The following is a 14025-nucleotide window of genomic DNA, read 5'->3' as shown; positions in this document are numbered from 1 at the left end:
TTGATAATTTAACTTTAACCTAGTACACGACCCAACTCAGCGCAATAAACGTACATTATATAACATATATAGTCATATACTTATTGATAACTACATAAGCCTCCAAACAACCAGAGGGTGAACATACTCCACCACGCTGCTCCAGTGCGGGTTAGTGGAGGTATTAGCCTCACAATGTGATTTTCAACAGTGTCCACATTTGGAATCGAACCCGGGCCTCCAGATCGTAAGTCCAATGCTCTTTACAGAGGCTGTTGTTATATTTTTTATGCAGTTCGAAAAAAAATGTGATGGGTTTATTGATGTGCCTAGACGAGAGATTTCACTCCACCTTAGATACTATTAAACAGAACGACCAGTGTGTGTGTGTATGTATGTATGCGTATATGTGTTCGTGTATTCAGTACAATTATTTATTATATTTCGATATTTTACAATCGTCTCAATGCGCGAACGATTTTTTTCTGTCTAACAATACCTACATGTAAAGTTGTGTATTAAAACTTCCGTCTTTCAAGTTTCTTCTACTCCGAGTCTAAAATCGAGTATGTGTGCTTTATTTATTTAGAGGTAAGTACGTACAATGGTGGCTCTAGCAAAATATTTAGGTGGTGCAAGACCTCACGGTGGCGCCCATCAAAATACAGTTTGTTTCGATTTGTTTACGGCCACCGAAATATACCTAATTAAATCTTTTAAAAGAGGAATGGGTAGACCTAGGATAACATTTATGAAACAAATAAAAGAGAAGGTGCAGGTCGTGTCGTATCGGGAGGTGAAGGTTTTGGCGGGAAGAAGAGAGGAATGGCGGTCACTCCACCGACAAGAGCGCAGCTCTTAAATAGAGAGAGAGAGAAATCTTTTGAAATGTCGTTTACGGCCACCCATTGAATGGATGTTATGTGGTCGCTAAGAGGTCTAATTCACAGGGCAGGTGTGCCCAATACAGTTACTCCTCTGTAGATCCGGGGCTGCCAGCCAGGGTGGTCCCGTCTTGGGTGATTTCCCCCCCCCCCCCCTCCCCCACGTCCCTATAACGTCTCTCGGTGCGACCGGCCGCCACTGGGTAAGTACTTAATTGGAAAAAATACGTGAAGTGGTGCCTGAACTAATAACCCAACGCTTACTCTGACCGCCTCCACAAGAATTTCTAATGATTGCCCACGCCTCATTGATTGCCAACTGTTTTTCTCAACCACATTTCCACTTAATTCCGTGGAGTATTACTTGACTAGGTCAAAGTAAACAAGAGGACTGGACGAGTTGCAATTGAGTAGAAATGGTAACGTAAAATAGCATGCATCGTTCTTGGTGTAAATAGGCTTGAGCAGCGTAGGCAGAGTAAGTTAATACGCAATAAACAACACGACTATATCTCCGAAGGGGTAAGCAGAGGTTCTAAAAATCAAGCATATCAAAATCAAAATAGTTTATTTGCTTTAAATAGTACATCATATATAACCCCGTTATTCCTGTGTCAGAAAGCCCCGCTCTTCCTAATTGATATTACAATTTATTTTAATTGACTTTATAGTACATATATCTATTTATTTCTTTTAACATCGTATACATTTTAATATTATAGTAAAGAGCTGAAAAAATATTGTCTAAAAACAACATTTCCCTACTATAATAGTTTACTACTTACGACCCACTTGTCACATAAAATTAAATTATAACATCATGTCTGAACAAAATTAAATGGTGAAATAGGTACGTATAAAAAGGCAATTAATTTTAAACATATTCTTATAATATGTTGATTATTCTCAAAAAAATTATCATTTTATCTACTACATTTATTTGCGCGGTGTGGTATCGAGTATGATCCATACCCTCCGGTTGATTTAGAATATATGATGATATTTGTACTCAGCAGTGGAACATATATACAGGCTATTTATAACCAAATCACGTAATACCGGGTTCTTACCGCGTTAAAATCAGGGATATGAATTTCATCAGTCATTCCGTGATCATTGCACTTGCAACAGTATTGAAATATCAGGAGTCTCAGAGCCCTGATTTTAACACGGTGTTTAACTTTCGATAGGGTGCTGGTTAAGACAAAAGCCCGTAATTTTAGGAAACGCCTGTCATGTTCACCATTATAGAAAAAATATCATTACAGTATTGCCATACTTAAATAATTATTTAAAAACTAAAATGTTGAGGTTGCCAACACGTGGTAAGAACCCTGTATTATATGTTTTAATTGTGATAATAACCGCGTAAACCTCAAACAATGTATAGGCTGTTTAGTGTTTATGTTATGTTATCTACTCGCTGTCATCCAGTTTGCGGCCCAATAGTTTGTACAATTTTATCCAGTCATCGTAACGCACATCACGTACCTGGTTCAGATATAAAGTGGTCGTGTTACAGTCATCCACGTAACACGTGCGTCTCCTGTTTCACGGGATTCACGTGTTTTTTCTACAAATATTTGTGATTGGTGGGTAAATCAATATTTAGTTAGTTTACACTGAATATGGGTTCCGTACTTTAAAAACATCATAGAAGGAAAGCTAGAAGGAAAGAGAGGAAGGGGAAGACTAAGAAGAGCTTACAGGAACAGATTAAAGAAAAGGTTAACGTCGTGTCTTATAGGGAAGTCAAGGAATTGGCCTTTGATAGACTGGAATGGAAAATGCTACACTGACAAGGGTGTGGCTCTTAAATTGATGATGATGACTTTAAAAACGCCTTATAAGCTCACTCTCGTGTCAAAAACTTACACAAGAGGTCCCTAATAGCGTGGGCAAGTTATTAGTAAACAACTTGCACCCACTTCCAATACGAAGTCCTAAGATAAATTATAGTAAAATATAGGTGATAGGTGAGCGCCCATTGCTTATTAATAGTCCATCGTGTTAGAAAGGACATAATAATTCCTCTGTCTATATTTTTTATTCATCCCAAGTCACAATTTTTAGGTTTTAGGGATATATGTTTACCCATGTTTATTTATTATAATAAAGTTATACATACCTGCAGTAATAGATGCTACACATATCATAATGCTATAAAATGCAAATGTTTCGGTAATGATTGTATATGTGTTCCAATTACATGTATACATAACAATTACAACCAACAAAATGTAACAAAAACTTTGAGGGATGATTCATACTATTTCAGACCATTATTCTGAGTTGATATCAAGTAGAACTCCACTCAGAATCATGGTCTGAATGACACCCTCTTAGTACTCGTTACGATGTCACTAACACCCTGACCAGTTACGAAACAAATCCTGATAACAAGGGGAATGTAATCCCTGAACACAATCCCTAGCTGTGCACAGAAATCTATAGGTACCTAAGCTGAAATCAGTAATCTCCTACTTGATGCTTATATCATACGCGTTTTATGTAGTGACCTATATCCGAGCCAAATCTACAACAAACAGAATATAAATCACTATTATTTTAATCTACAATACGCTTACAGTAAGTATTTGTTTTGCGTGCCCTATCGAATAGTAACATCATTATACATCAATGTGCCATATATAGAGAATTGCATGATATTTTTTTATAAATGTTAATAAAGATCTCTTTGGAAAATTATATAAAACTTTCCCAATTTACAACGTGAATCAAAAAAGAAAAGCGCGGAAATACTAACTAAAAAGTTTTCTAAGTAAGGAGTCTGCATTACAATAAAAAACTACTCTAAGTACATAATAAAACTCTTTGGAAAAACTAATAAGTACTTATTGATAGTTTTAATTTACACTACTGGCCAAAATCGTCAAAAATTTGTATAAAAAGCCATTAAATGTACTTACATTAAAAATAAATTGTTATTTTATTTTTAATTTTATGGTTTTTCAAGAAATATTTTTAATGAAACCAACCAGTTACTTGTAAAAAATGATTTTTTTAAATATATTTCTTTTTGCAAGAGATTTTATTTCTTCCAAAAAATATAAAAATATGTATTTAAATGCTCAAGTTGGGAATTTCAACCAGAACAAAATATTAATTATTGTATATTTGTAACCTGAAATCACACTGCACCAACGACTATTGTTACTGGCATTTTCATGCATAGGAAATGTTCACGGGAGACATAACACTAGCTAATACAATTAATTACTCGTATCTACAAAACAAAAAGTGTTATTACAAAACATTATAAGATAAACTAGAACTACTAGGTTTAAATATTACAGTCCGTGTCACGAAAAAAAATCAGCAGCCACGGCGCTACCATCCAAGATTTTCCATAGAATTATTTTGACTTGTCATTAGGGACTTTCCATGCGACGTTCACCAAAAACAATATAGATGGCATTGTTCAGTTTTAACGTAATAATTACCTATTTCCTCATTACTCGGGTACACCATTATTCTAAAATACAAAGCAATGACAGGAACATATAATTATAAAAATAATTATTGCTTGATATTTATTTTGATCAAAATAATAATGGGTGGAACATTTATTTTATTTTATTTTATTTTATTTTATTTGGGTAACTTACAGCGATAGTATACCTAAATAACAGAATTACTTAAAAATAGAATAGCCTTTACAAGTTACCACGTACTACAAATTTGTAGGTATCATTAACAATCACAGTAATTAAGTATATCATAAGTAAGTTAGTTTAGTAAAAAGGGTATACAAGTGCAAGAAGAAGGAAATAATATAACATGATATGGTGTCTGTGTGGAGTATGTTTGTGTACAAGTGTATGGGGTGTGTGAGAGAGGGTGTGTGTGTGCGTGTGTGTGTGTGTGTGTGTGTGTGCGTGTGTCTGTACATAAACTATCTAGTTACTGATTAATTTATCCCGGATCTTATTTTTAAAAGCATTTTTTGAGTTACAAAATGGGTCAATATGTAATGGTGTACGTGTGTGCGGTTGTTGTGCCTGGGTGGAATAAGGTCATCATTTATACTCAAAAACAAATATTAAAGATGCATACCTATGTCTGTTATCCAATATTGATTTTGAGGAAAGTACGCTGAAAAAGTCCCTCATTGGTTTCATTAAAATCCGTCGACTTCTTTCGTGGCTCGGATTCTTATTTTAAACCAAGTTTATCTTTAGTCTTTGTTTTGCAGTGACACTGTAAGTAGCTAGAAAACGATTCTGTCTTACAAGCAACACTAACATATTTCAATAAGCACACTGATAGCTGTACAAGTAGTTCCCGGATCTTTCCTGGTACAAACCACATGAAGTTGTAGCCATCCCTCGGGTGTCCTCTAACTAAGAAACTTTGTCTCATATCGCGTGAAATACACGCGTATTCCTACCATAGAGTAAACGTATAAATACTTATAAGTACTTATGTAAGTACCGACTTGCACTAAAATCGATCCAAATGAAACGATTCATGAGTATTATTTTAAAACGATATAGATACGATGATGATGATGATGATGATAGATACAGTAATACAGAATAATCTATTTAGGCCCTTATTTTTTGTCAACAGTTTAGATAACTATACAAAGAATTCGTTAGCGAATTCGCGTAGATATACTTACGTGAAACTTTATGATCATCCCATCATGCATTTTCATGGTCCATCACGCCCGTATGTCTAAAAGGCTAGGCAGTGATGTATAGTATATTCACACCCACAATTTCCAAACATGAATTCAAATTCAAAGTCGAATTTATTTATTTATTTTATTTGGTGGTTTAAAGCCCGAGCCGTGTTTCGAACCCGGGACCCTGGCTATCAGGGATGTTTCCATGCACTTCCCTTCCAATATAGAACCAAAGTAATATATTATCGACTTTTTAATAATAATAATAATAATCATTTATTTCGGACTCATCCACATTGATTGTTTTTAGTTCCTAGAAACTGGTCTAGCTCTACTTTAGCTTACAAGGATGCTTCCTTGAAAACATCTCCAGCGACGACCGAGTTCAAATAAACACCTAGTTTTATGCAGTCGAGATACTTTACAAGGAACTTGTGAAAAAAAAATTCTTTGCATAATGTTCAAATCCAAATATTACTTAAATGCACCAAAATAAAAGAAGATAGTTACAAAAGACATTTAACTAGGTACATAGCTATGGCAGCGTTATCGCTTAAAGCCATTTCTTCCAGATAACCATAAGGTGAGGAAATATGTAATAGTTCAAAGATTACAAACTAAGCACAGTACAACGTAAATACTAATAATGAATACATACACAATAGGTCACTTGACAACGATGTAAGAGGTATTACTAGTAGGCGGTAGGTGCTTTGACTAGGCGTTTGGGCTGTAGGCCATCTACAGGGTCCACAGGTGGCGGATAGTGGAACGGCCATCAGATATGATGGTTAGCTGCGAATATAAAAATAAGCAGTCCCCGACCAAACAGCGACATGATTAGCAGAACGTAGTGGGTAGTTCACTGGGTCGGGCTAACCTGTAAAATGCTACTTAGGTTCTATGACTATCTTGTGAGGTAGCGAGTAGGCGCCGCTACTTCAAAAGCGCACCCCTGATGCCGGGCAGCAGCAGTATCAGTACTGGTTGGACGCCGAGGAAATGGATTCTGGTAGGGCTCTAGCTGGAACATCACCGATTGAGAAATTGGTCGGTGTACTGCGGAACGGAAGTCGATTGGGGCAACCACCGTTCTACACGCCCTATCTATGGAGTAATGAAGGCGATTACTCCACCGACAAGAGCGCAGCTCTTAAATAAAGAGAAAGAGAAGAGGTAGAGGTAGGTTTGATATTATCATTCAGACACATAGCTTTTAGAAAGAAGAAAACTTGATCAACACTCCAATGTGTTCTATTTAATCAGCGTACCTATTACTTACTTATTTAAAATACTACATTGCGAAATTAACGAATTAATTCCCATAATAATATTAAGGATTAACACAAATCCTTTAAGTCAAAAGCTTTGCATTATGGGGTTTAATTAAAACTCAAAGGTTCAAAGGTCACTTTATTATAAATTTTGTCGTTGGATACTCAATATACTCAGCTTAAAAACAAAAGTCTACATTTTCATAATCTCCATAATAATATGTCACCTTTATTATATACATACATAAACTCACGCCCTTAATCCCTAATAGGGCGGGCTGAGCCACAAGTTGTCAGGAGACTTAAATAACCGGGATCAAATTTGCTGATTACGTACTAATTCGATCGTTAACTCCCAGATAGGTCCTCGCAATCCTGCAAAAAACTTAGGAAAAGCTGTCTATAATGATAACCTTATTTTTTGAAGTCGGTTAAAAAGATACAATTACATGCAAAACCATTAATTAAAAAAAGATCCCTGTTGGGAGAACGCGTGACTTACATTGCAATGTTACGGGTTCGAATCCTGGCTCGGGCTCAAACCACTGAACAGGCTCGTTTCCATCCAGTCAAATCTACTGTTTACTAAACATAAAAACACGAACTTACTAAAACACATAGTGACGTCATAGAAAAACGTGATAAAATGTCTGATTTATTATTAAGTTTTTCTTGATTAAAATTAATAAATAAGTTAAATAGAAAAAAGAAAATGTTTTTCGTTAATTTTAGATCTGTCTTTATTTAGTAATCAGAATTTCATAATTTATCTTGAACTTGTGATGTATATGTATAAGACGGTAGATTCGTAATCATTATTATGTTGATACCTGCGTTCCTACTTACGTGTGTGTTTTTATCTTGGATTAAACGTCGTAGTGAAAAGCCGTGGTTTTACTAGTTCCCTATCAAGGTTGCCTAATATAGCCTAGATTGTTCAGTGGCGACGAGAATACGAACCTACAAGTGCAGTGTGTGTAGTGTACATATAAAAAAAAAAGAACAATGTCGATAGGTAAAATATCAGAATTTAATATTCGGTCGGACAATTGGCGGTTATACGTGGAACGTCTCGAGCAATATTTCATAGTTAATCAAATTAAGGAAGAAATGAGAGTGCCTACGCTAATTACAGTAATCGGACCGGAATGTTATGAGCTTTTAGTAAACTTATGTACACCAGACAAACCTGCAAAGAAATCTTTCGCGGATTTAACGAAAGTACTAGAAAAACATTTACAACCGAAGCCGAGCATATTAGCAGAAAGATACAAGTTTAGGCATCGGAAGCAGAATGTCGGTGAAACAGTGTCCGATTACGTTGCAGATCTAAAAAAAATGTCTAAGACATGTGAATTCGGGAGCTGGCTACAAGAGAGTTTAAGGGACCAGTTTGTGTGCGGTATTCAGTGTGAAACTATACGTCAACGACTTTTCACGGACGATGACCTAGACTTTGCGAAGGCATATCGGCTAGCGATCAGCATGGAGGCGGCGGAGAGGAATGCCGCGGCAGTTCAAGGCCGCGCGGGCGTGCAGAGTGTAAGCGGAGCTAATGTAGCCATGTGCCAAGCGGTAACAAGAGCATGGGCGACCGACAGGCAACCAGTGAGCGGTGTCGCGGGTGGACAGGCGGCACGCATGGCAGCTGGCTCAGCGGGGCGGCGCGGCGGCGGTCGAGCGCCACGTGGCGCGGTGAATGGCGCGCGCGGAGCTGCGGCGGCGGAGCGCGGTCACCGCCGGGGCGAGCAGGCGTGCGGCGTGTGCGGCGGCCCACATGACGGGGCGCGGTGCCAATATGCACGCTATGTATGCAGGGCGTGCAACAGGCAGGGGCATCTACGTCGAGTTTGTCCCTACATGACGGGGCATTACAACGTGGACGTAGCAGAACCGGTGGAGGACGAAGCCGCGAGTAGGATGAGTGAGGACAGTGAGGAGGTAATTACCGATATTAACCATTTCTCATTAGGGCTATCCAAACCGCTAATTTTAAGCGTGAATATTCATGGTAAAAAGGTGGATATGGAGTGTGATACGGGCAGTGCAGTGTCGTGTATAAGTCATGAATTTTATTTAAAGTATTTAAAGGACTTGAAATTATTTAGTAGCAATTTAATACTTCGATATTATACGGGAGAGTTGGTACGGCCGGTGGGGATGGTCAGACCACAAGTTATATATGAGGATAGGAAAAAAACCTTGGATTTGTATGTAATACGCAACGCGAAAACATCCTTATTGGGTAGACAGTGGTTAGTCGAACTGAAGGTGCAACTACCTAGGTTTGGGTGCGCTGACATTTGCAATATATCCGAAGAGGAATTTAATTTCAAGGCCTTCAGTTCCAGATATTGTGAAGTATTCGGCGACGGCCTGGGACGGTTCACCGGCGGCAAGGTGGGCATCCACCTGCGCGAGGGCGCGCGGCCGGTGTTCTTGCGTGCGCGCCCGCTGGCGTATGCGCTGCGTCAGCCGGTGGAGCGCGCGCTGGAGCAACTGGTGCGCGACGGCATCCTCACCCCCGTCGACCGCTCTGACTGGGCCACTCCGATTGTGCCAGTGGTTAAAAAGGATGGTACTATTAGGATTTGCGCCGATTTTAAATTGACCTTGAATAAGGTCATCGAGGTCGACCGTTATCCACTTCCTAAGGTGGAAGATCTTCTGGCACGTTTGGATGGAGGCGAAAGGTTTAGTAAAATTGACTTGTCACAGGCTTACTCTCAGTTCGAACTTGATGATACAAAAAAATGCACCGTAATTAATACGCATAAAGGATTATTTATGTATAACAGACTGGTGTTTGGCCTATCGTCCAGTCCAGGTATATTCCAAAAACGATTAGAACAACTGTTCTCGGATTTGCCGAGTGTAGGAGTATTCTTGGATGATATTATTATCACCGGAAGGAATACTAGGGAACATATTGATAACCTACATAAGGTTTTCGACCGGTTATCTACAAACGGTCTTCGAGTAAAAAAAGAGAAATGTGCTTTTTTCAAAGAGTCCGTTAATTATTTAGGGCACGTTATAAGTAAACAGGGCATTCAAACGTGTGAGGAAAAGGTCAAGGCGATAGGAAATACACCGGCGCCGACGACCGTGTCTGAGCTCAGATCCTTAATAGGTATGGTGATGTACTACGCGAAGTTCATAAAAAATATTAGTACGATTTTAGCGCCATGGTATAATTTACTCCGAGCAAATACTAAGTTTGTGTGGACAGAGGAATGTGAATTAGCTTTGAACGTTATTAAACAACAGTTGAGTTCAAGTGAGGTTTTGATACACTACTCCCAGAATTTGCCGCTCGTGCTAACGGCCGACGCAAGCAGTGTCGGTGTCGGCGCCGTCATATCGCACGTCACTCCCGACGGAGAAAGACCTATCGCGTATGCATCGCGGACACTGACACCCGCCGAGCGAGCCTATGCGCAAATAGATCGGGAAGCCTTAGCTATAATTTACGGAATAAGGAAATTCCATCAATATTTGTATGGTAGAAGATTTATATTAAGGACAGATCACAAGCCGTTAACATATATTTTTGGCAATAAAGCAGGTATACCAACTATGGCCGCATCGCGTTTACAAAGGTGGGCAGTAGTGTTATCAGGCTATAGTTATGAAATAGAACATGTTTCATCGCATAAAAATTGCGCGGACGCCTTATCACGACTGCCGCAAACCGGTTCTGCCGTCGGTAATGTAGGCAAAGAGATAACGTATATTAATTTTGTTGAACAGTTTTTACCGGTGACTAACGATGATGTACGGTTAGCTACGTCAAAAGATAATCAATTAAGTCGAGTAATACTATATGTGAAATCAGGTTGGCCAAGTACAGGTATAGTTGATGATGACTTAAAACCATACAACAATAAACGGAACGAACTGTATATAGATCGAGGTTGTTTAATGTGGGGCTATAGATTAATCATTCCGTCAAGTTTACGGGGCATTATTTTGAAACAACTGCATGCGAATCATATGGGTATTGTTAAAACCAAGTCGTTAGTTAGGAGCTATGTGTGGTGGCCGGGCGTGGACGGCGATGTGGAAGCGGTATGCCGGCAGTGCGATACCTGCTCGGCCGAAGCGCAGGCGCCGCCGCGCGTGCCCCCGCGGCCCTGGCCATATGATGTGCATCCGTGGAGTAGACTGCATATTGATTTTCTGGGACCATTAAACGGCAAAACGTATATGGTTTTAGTAGATTCAAGTACTAAGTGGCTAGAAGTATTTGATATGACTAGAACAACCGCGTCAAACGTAATTAAGATACTTCGGGCCACGTTTGCTCGTTTCGGACTACCAACCGAAATTGTATCAGACCAAGGTCCGCCATTTACGAGCGCAGAGTTTAGGGACTTTTTAACAAAAAACGGAATTCGGCAGTCATTTTCCCCGGCATACCATCCGTCCTCGAACGGGGCCGCGGAAAACGCCGTGAAACTTTGCAAGCGAGCAATAAAAAAAGCTATGAGGGACGGCATTGACGTCGACACCGCCCTACAATCTTATCTTTTATCGTACAGGAACAGCATTCATAGTAGTACCGGGGATACTCCAGCCATGCTACTGCAGCGACGGTCTTTGCGGTCGCGTCTAGATCTGCTGCGCAGCACACGAGCCCGCGAGGACTGTGTGCTCGACGCTCAGGCGCGACAGGTGGCGCGTGCGGGTGGGGTGCCGCGGGCGCTCGTGGCTGGCGACCCAGTGGCCGCTAGAAGTTACGGGGGCCACGACAAATGGTTAACTGGTACAATAGTCAGTAGCGAAGGTTCACGGAGATACGTTGTGGATAGCGGTGACGGTCGACTTATAGGTAGACATATCGATCAAATAAGGCGCAAATCCCGATGGTCTAATGTACCATATCCTAGTATTGACAATCAAAACCCAGCCATGGAGCTGGGTGTAGCCGCTCAGCCAGCGGCGGTCGCCGAGGGTCAGGAGGCCACTAATGAGTGTGGGAAGGAGGCGAGAAGTACAGAGGACGAGACTATGGGTTTAGAACGTGCAGTAGATGCGCGGTTGAATGACTCTGGTTCCTCGTACTCCTCATTACCTTCGTCACCGGAGCCACCGCCGCCGAGGACCCGTCCCAAGCGGGTGACTAAGCCGGTGTTAAGATATGGCATAGATTATTAACTAATATTAGATGTTATAACGTTATAAGAGTTTATTAATTGTGTTTCCTATTTTAGTAACCTAAGTCATTCACTTACATTATATAACTCACATCCATGGTCTTTACCGGGTGTACAGAACCATTCAATATAGTTGTATAAGACTACGATTTGTTGGGATCGCAGTATGTGTGTTATGTATTGTAGGAATAATATGCATTATCTATAGTTTTCCTTTGAACACAGTTATTCTCTTATTGTATGTTCTTATATTGTATGTTTTGATTTAAGTGCGGAGGTGTGATGTATATGTATAAGACGGTAGATTCGTAATCATTATTATGTTGATACCTGCGTTCCTACTTACGTGTGTGTTTTTATCTTGGATTAAACGTCGTAGTGAAAAGCCGTGGTTTTACTAGTTCCCTATCAAGGTTGCCTAATATAGCCTAGATTGTTCAGAACTTAGTATACGAGACAATTTGACTTTCCAAGTCTTAATTTATGTTCCTCATAGAGGTTTCCAGGAGCGAAAAAGGCCACATGGAAGCAATTCATCTTAGAAAGCTATATTGCTTTTTGACATTTGTTTGCATTGCGCACTTACTTTTATATGCGCAAATGTCAAATTGCAATATTGCTTTTTTAGATGAATTGCTTCGATGTGGTCATATTAATAATTCTAAAAAAAAAACTTTTTTTTTTTATATTTCGTTATTTTTTCTTGACCATGACTTATTGGGGGTGGAGGCCTAGTCCTAAAACACAGGGTATCCTAGTTTAGGCTCCAGCCTTTACAAATATTGTATTTTTGTATGTATTTATGTATCCATGTGTTTTATTATTTGTAGAGGAAATAAAGATTTTACTTACTTACTTTATGATGCTACGTTATCTCTGTTGTGTCATTAATTCTACAAGGATGTAGCAAATAACGTGTAATATTGCTGGAGAATAGAACACAGAATCGTTCGCCTCCCTGGGCGGCAAACCACATCAGAATACGACCGTGACCGCATTCGCGAGCTTATGTTATGATTTCATTATAATTTCATATTTTGTTTACATTCCCTAGATATACTATAGGCCAATTTCCACCTAGTCAAATCAGTTACTTTTTACTAAACGTCAAAACAAGTAATTATCTACTATGGAATTTGTTTGAAAAAGCACACTGTGACGTCATAGAAAGACGATAAAATATCGAACTTATGATTACGTTTTTCTTGATTAAAATTCATTAAATAAAAAACAATAATAAAAAAAATAATTAATTCATTAAATTGAATAAACAATTTTTTTCCACAGTTTTAAATCCGTTTTTATTTAGTATTAGTCAGAATTAAAAAAAACACAGAAAGAATAAATAAAAATATAAGTAATCTAAATTTAAACTCAAATTGTACTGTATTCATGTATTAAGTCCGATTGTTGAAATTTAGTGCGGTGCAATGAAGTATATTTGATTTGAATTTCATAATTCATCTTTGACCTAGGAAACTATACAATTGTGCCTTTGTTTGCTCCTGTATGTGACACAATTAAGTAGGTACCTAATTGGCTTTGTTGTTATTATGAAGTGTTATTGCATAATTCCGGGCGCGTTTTTTAGTAATGAAGGCAACGGACAGTCGTTCATTTGCGCCTGACATATTTGTCGCTTGCGCCCTGAGCGATGGGCGCAGATCGTCACGCACTGGGTGACTGACGGGTATAGGCATCGTGGTAGATCTCGAGAGGCGGTGGAAATTATGTTTACGACGAGAGCTTATGATAAGCTTCTGATGAGCGCTGCAGATAGCGCCATACTTGTTGCCAAGTTTTGGGCCGATACTATTTAGTTTGCCATCGATACGATAAGAAGAAGAAGGTAGACCTGGAAAGAGATGGCGTGACGACTTGCGCGCGTACCGGAAAGACACAACAGACTGCGACAAACTAAAAGAGGAAGGAGAACCCTTTGCCTAATACTTAATGAGATCTTAGCGGCGAACATTGCCTTTAAAAGTTAAGGAAAATTGGACTTGACTGAACTTTGTTTGACTTACATAAACACATGTAAGTACATCGTTTGTTTATTTTTTATATACTTACTAGGA

The sequence above is a fragment of the Pectinophora gossypiella genome, chromosome 19, assembly GCF_024362695.1.
Source record: "Pectinophora gossypiella chromosome 19, ilPecGoss1.1, whole genome shotgun sequence".
NCBI classification, from domain to species: domain Eukaryota; kingdom Metazoa; phylum Arthropoda; class Insecta; order Lepidoptera; family Gelechiidae; genus Pectinophora; species Pectinophora gossypiella.
The sequence above is the reverse complement of the archived record's forward strand: the minus strand, read 5'-3'. Positions refer to the sequence as shown.